The following is a 6,000-nucleotide window of genomic DNA, read 5'->3' on the forward strand; positions in this document are numbered from 1 at the left end:
TAATTCAAACGAACTGCCCAACTGCCACTTCCTGAACCACTCTTGTTGATGGTGTCTGATGTGCATAATTCTCCCCAAGAGTCCCAGTTTCATGTCAAGAGCTCAAATATGAGGAAATGCAACAATGCAATGTCCTTTATCTGATCCTCCAGGACTGCTGCAAGTTCTGTTTGGTTTTACCATGTTCCACACAAAATATAAACTGTATAAAGAATGCTGCTGTTGATAATTATCTAATCTTTTGGATCTTGACACTTAGTGTGAAGGAATTAACACAGAATTTGGCCATAGTTGTGAATACTTCACCTGCTAAGAAAGATGCTACCCATGAGGAAGCAGAGCTGTGCATTGAAAAGATTATTGCTTGATTATTGCTTAATTCTTTCCCTCTCCCTCAGAGTGCAAGGACTCCGTGACAAGTGAATTGTTAGGCACAAGTTAACACCTTTCTGAGGCTTTCTCTTTGTCTTGACATGGAAAACTGCCTTCAGGTGGTAAGGCCTAGTTTGTTACCAGCAGTTGAGCTTTTTCCAGATTTGGAATGAGATGAGGAAACAGTATAACTCAAAGCAAATACACCTCAGTGACTTAAGGCCCTCACTCTCCTTGTTCTCAAGAGGCACAGATAGACCATGGCAATTAAGTTCACATGTATTGAAACAGAAACTGTTTAAACAGGAGTTGGAAGCCTTAATATTTCAGGGATGTGGGTCAGAAGGACCATTTTAAGTCCCCAGAGGTGCTTTACTTGCAAAGGGGCTGTGAAGGTTAAATTAGTTACCTTGAGGTTGAGACCTCCTAGACTTGCTATTGCACTCTAGTGCATAGCAGAATCATAGAATAAAATCACAGAATGGTTTAGCTTTGAAAATATCATCAGGTTCCCCCCAGCACTGCCAAGGCCACCACTGCCCCATGTCCCCAGGTGCCACATCCACACGGCTTTTAAATCCCTCCGGGGATGGGAACTCCAACACTGCCCTGGGCAGCTGTGCCAGGGCTGGACAGCCCTTTGAGTGAAGAAATTTTCCCTTAATATCCAACTTAAAGCTCCCCTGGTATATCTTGAGGCTGTTTCCTCAAAGCAAAATAAAAAAAAAAAAAAAAACCCTCAGTTTCATAGCGCTCACCATTTAGGTTGGAATATACCTGTAAGATCATTGGCATGAGGATTTCCCACAACAAATTCAAACTCTTAGAAGGTAGCAACAAAATCAATCCTGTCAGCAAACAGAAGCACCTATGAGGGAAAATACAGCTCAGCTGGACTTGGAATACTGGAGCAATTGCTTCTACTTTTAGGACCAGTGACGTCATCAACAGTAATTTTTTGAGTAAAATAAAACTACGTATGCACAGATGCATAAATGGGAGTTCAACTGCAAACACTTTTTTAGGAATTCTGTATTTTTTTCCCTTTTGCCTCTCATGAAAATATATAGATTAGAAGAAAATGGACAGGAGCCATGGGCTTAGGAAACTGACTAACTACAAATCCCTTCACTTTAAATTAAACATTCTTGGATTGGTCATCAGTTTAATCGGATACGGCTGAGATCAGTGGGAGGTTAAGGATCAGATTTGCTAACTAGAACACTTAGAGAAATAATTCTGGGAAAAGTGTGCCCCTTTTCCTTTCCTGGGAAGGAAAAGAAAGAATTTTTTCAAGTGGAATTTTCCAGCAAACAGTCCTGGTGCCCCAGTCATGAAGCAGCTACAAAACTCATTGTAGTGTATAGTTTTGATGGGGGAGAGTGGGACACTCTGTAGGAAAGTGCAGGTCCAGAGGAGACCATGGAGATGCTGCAGGGCTGGAGCCCCTCTGCTCTGCAGCCAGCCTGGGACAGCTGGGGGTGTTCAGCTGCACAAGAGAAGGCTCCAGGGAGAGCTCAGAGCCCCTGGCAGGGCCTAAAGGGGCTCCAGGAGAGCTGCAGAGGGACTGGGGACAAGGCATGGAGGGACAGGACACAGGGAATGGCTTCCCACTGGCACAGGGCACGGATGGATGGGATATTGGGAAGGAATTGCTGTCTGTGAGGGTGGGCAGGCCCTGGCACAGGGTGCCCAGAGCAGCTGTGGCTGCCCCTGGATCCCTGGCAGTGTCCAAGGCCAGGTTGGATGGGGCTTGGAGCAACGTGGGATAGTGGACAGAGTCCCTGCCCATAGCATGGGGTTGAACAAGATGAACTTTAAGATCTAATCCAACCCAAACCATTCTGGGATGGATTTGTTTGTGTTGAGATGCTAAAACCAAAACAGGGCTCTCAGCAAGCAGCCAAGAGGTATCTGTGCAAGGCGTCTTCACTGCTGGTGTACAGAAATGCTTTCATCTCATCTGGCAGCCCTCATGAACCGGTTATTCACCTCATTAGACATCCTGATGTTGATCACCTTCTGTGTGGGTAAAAAGGACAGATGAGGTTTTGTTAGTAACGGCAAAGAGACCACAAAAGTAGTGGCTGGTGTTACATCTGTCTCCCCACAAACCCTCTTTTGTCTGCAGAACAAGAAAATAAGAACACTTCCTGTATCTGGAATTGTGATATATTTTTCACTACACATTCCCAGGTCATCCACATCTTCCCTTTGCTCTTTGTTGCTTTCCTCTACTCACATGACAGAGAACACCTACAGCAAGTGGAAGCAAATGCAGGACGCTTGGCCACATCCCACTGTCTGAAATGTCCTGGCTTTCCTCTCAGCCAGAGGAAGATACAGCCCCTCGCTGTGCAAAAAGCAGCAGCTTGGATATGAGAACCCAGGAAGATAACTCCACTGGCACACCTCTCCGATTCACTTCAGCATAACCCAACACCTCACTTATCTTCAGCTCACCTTTATCCAAACTGTGTGGATGGCTCAGCCCTGCCCACACAAAAAATACCTTAAAACACAAACTCTCCCTTCCCACAGGGAGAAATCCCACTCACCAGCAGGTGTCCTGTGGTGGTGGCTTAGCAACAAGAGGCACCTCTGTGTAGCTTTTCTGCCAGGCACTTTGAGCAGTGAGCAAGCTTCCTACATGAATAAACCAAAGTTCTATCCACAGAACAAACAAACCCCCTGGGGGATATTGAATTTCTGTTCTTTGCCCCAAGAAATACCTCCTCTTTTTGGCTATCGCATCATGAATGGTTCTTTGAGCCATCATTCCCTTTTCCATTTCCCCAATCCTGGTTTGCTTGCAGTGCATTGCTGGTGATGGACATGGCCACCAAGCCCTCTGGGAAAACATTCTATCTTCTCCAGAACCACTAAACATTTCAAACTCGCTAATCCTTTGCATTCCTTAACCACAACACCCTCCAGATCCTACCAGAGCTTATTCAGTGACTCCTTGCACCCACGTCCCTACCACAGCATTGTCCCTCCACAGGCATCCATGAGCAGGACCCTCACTGGAGTTCACTCCACCCCTGTTGCCCTCAGCATCTTGTTGGAAAGTACACACCATTCCTTTCTCTCCTGAAATACTTAAAGGCACAGAATTACATTTCTGTGGGAAGGAGAATGATGAAAAACATGTATCCTGTCAAAAGGCTCCACAGCACCAGCAACTTGCTCCATCCAGGTGCAGGATCAGCATTCCCCAAAGATCTGGGAAATCAACAAAAGTATCACTGAGGCATTCAGAAAGGGCAGATTACATGTCATCTCATACATTTCAATCTCATGATTCAGAAGACACTTTCAGATTACACTCATTTAACTGGAGAATACCCCAAAAATGGATTCAAGAAAGAAAGGATCCACACAGAAGTGTAACAAAAGACCAAAACATAGCAGGATTTAAATAAGAGAGCAGAAGATTACACATAGCCAAAACATGAGTTGCAGAGGTACAACTTTGAGATGAATTTGACATGTTACAGTTTTTTATTTTACTCAGACAAAGGTGAATGCTGATTCAAGCTAGAGAGAGGAAATAGAATAGTTTTGAAAGGGCAAATGCCCCTAATAAACCAAATGAGAGATGTTTGACATGGCCTCAGGTTGTGCCAGGGGAGGTTTAGCCTGCATACTGCGAAAATTTTCTTCACAGAAAGGACGGTAGGGCACGGGAACAGGCTGCTCAGGGCAGTGGTGGACTCTCCATCGCTGGAAGTGTTCAAAAGGCATGTGGCACTCGGGGACATGGTTTAGAGGTGAATTCAGTGCTAATTCAGGTTAAGGGTTGAACTCTATGATCTCAGAGTTCTTTTCCAGCCTTAATGATTCTATGATTTTACATTGTGAACTGAAAGCCCTGCCGGGGAATAAGAGCAGAATAGCAGGAACAGAGCAGAAAAGGAGATCTGTGCTTGTCCCTGAGGTGTTGGCAGATGTGCTGAGAAGCAGCGAGGGAGGTGTCACAGAAATGAGTTACATCTAACGTGCAAGAGACACAGGCTGAGTGAGACTGAGACATCCAAGCTTTCCCCACTGAGTATCAAAGGCTTTTTTCTTTATTACAGAAGTGTTCATTGTTTCATATTTTGACTTCAGTGAAAATTCCAGAAGAACATTTTCCCCCCGACTCAAACCTCCTGAAAGCGGGAGTTGTCTCTCATCTTCAGCATCAGCAAGTGTCAAAGGAGGAATTACACACAAGGGATGCAATCTGCACAGCTGCAGCCTAAACTCTACTGATACTTTGTGGGATGGTCCTTCACAGCAAATCAAACCATCCATCAGGTCCTTCACAGTGCTGGAAATCTCAGCTGCAAGCACGTCACTGCCTCCCAGGGTGGGAATTCTGCAGGGAATCCACCAGGCTCACATACACCATCCAGGCAAAACCAGTGCCACCCTTCAAGCTAGAGCATGTGGCAGGCCAGGGAATTTTGAAGCCCAAATAGCTGAGGAGGAATGTCCACAAGAACTCCGTGCAGGAGAGTCACATTGTCCATACAACAATGCTTGTCCCAGAGGAGCCTCCTAACTTGTATGCAAGGTTTAGGTAATAAACCTAAGGAAGCAACAGAAGCCCCATTTGTGATGATGATAATCGTGCCAGCAATTTTTGCCCATTCCTTTGTTCCATTTTCCTTCCAAAGAGGGATGGTTATTTGTAAGTCTTGCAGAAATGTGTGCTTTTAGATGAAGCTGTGAGGAAGCAACAAAAAAAAAAAGCACCCAAAGAGTCTGACCTCAGACATGTGGGGCTGCTCCTGTGCTCCCCATGTACACATAACCAAATTTTCCACTGGTCACAGGAGGGGTAACCACAAACCTGAGTACAGGAGAAGACAGCTGCCTACAGGCATGTTACAAATCCATCCAAGATTTAAGTTCTCCTGGGAACTTATCCAAAAGCATTCAAAAGATAACTCAGAATTGTTTATATACTCAGAGAAAAAAGGGCAAAAGCCCTGACTATTCAAAATAACTGAACCTGACAGACAAATGAATGATTGCACCTCAGAGGATGTACATGTCTGTTCTTCCTCTCCTTGCTAAATCATGGGCTAATCTTTCCACAGTATGATTATCTGTTACAAAGCAATGCCCTTTTTTTACAAGAACTTGGCTCTGTTTCATCAACATGGGCTTAATCAAAATTTCTCTCTATGACCATACTGGCATGGGTTGCCCAGAGAAGCTGTGTCTGCCTCAGCCCTGGCAGTGTCCAAGGCCAGGTTGGACGGGGCTTGGAGCAGCCTGGGACAGTGGAAGGTGTCCCTGCCCATGGCAGGGGGTGGAACTGGATGAGCTTTAAAGGTTCTTTCCAACCCAAACTATTCTATGATGCCATGACCTGCATTCTACTCCTTAAAAGCCTGCCTGTGGATGGCCTTAGTCACCCAGCTCCCCAATGGAAAGAGAAACCTCCTTTCCCGTCTCATGTGGTGGGAAATACAACATGGGCAATCCAGGTTCGCATGTTTTTAACTGTTTGCATGCTTAAGGACATACTGCAACACGGCAGAGGGATTTTCCAGCTCCCCAGGGTAAGCCCACACCCAACCCACTGGATTGTGGAAACCCCAGGAAGAGTTTTCCTCCAGGGACTGCAGAGCC

This window comes from Corvus kubaryi, unplaced genomic scaffold (assembly GCF_017639235.1).
Source record: "Corvus kubaryi isolate FWS band 111438036 unplaced genomic scaffold, C.kubaryi_AGA036_p1.0 37308, whole genome shotgun sequence".
In the NCBI taxonomy this organism is placed as follows: Eukaryota; Metazoa; Chordata; class Aves; order Passeriformes; family Corvidae; genus Corvus; species Corvus kubaryi.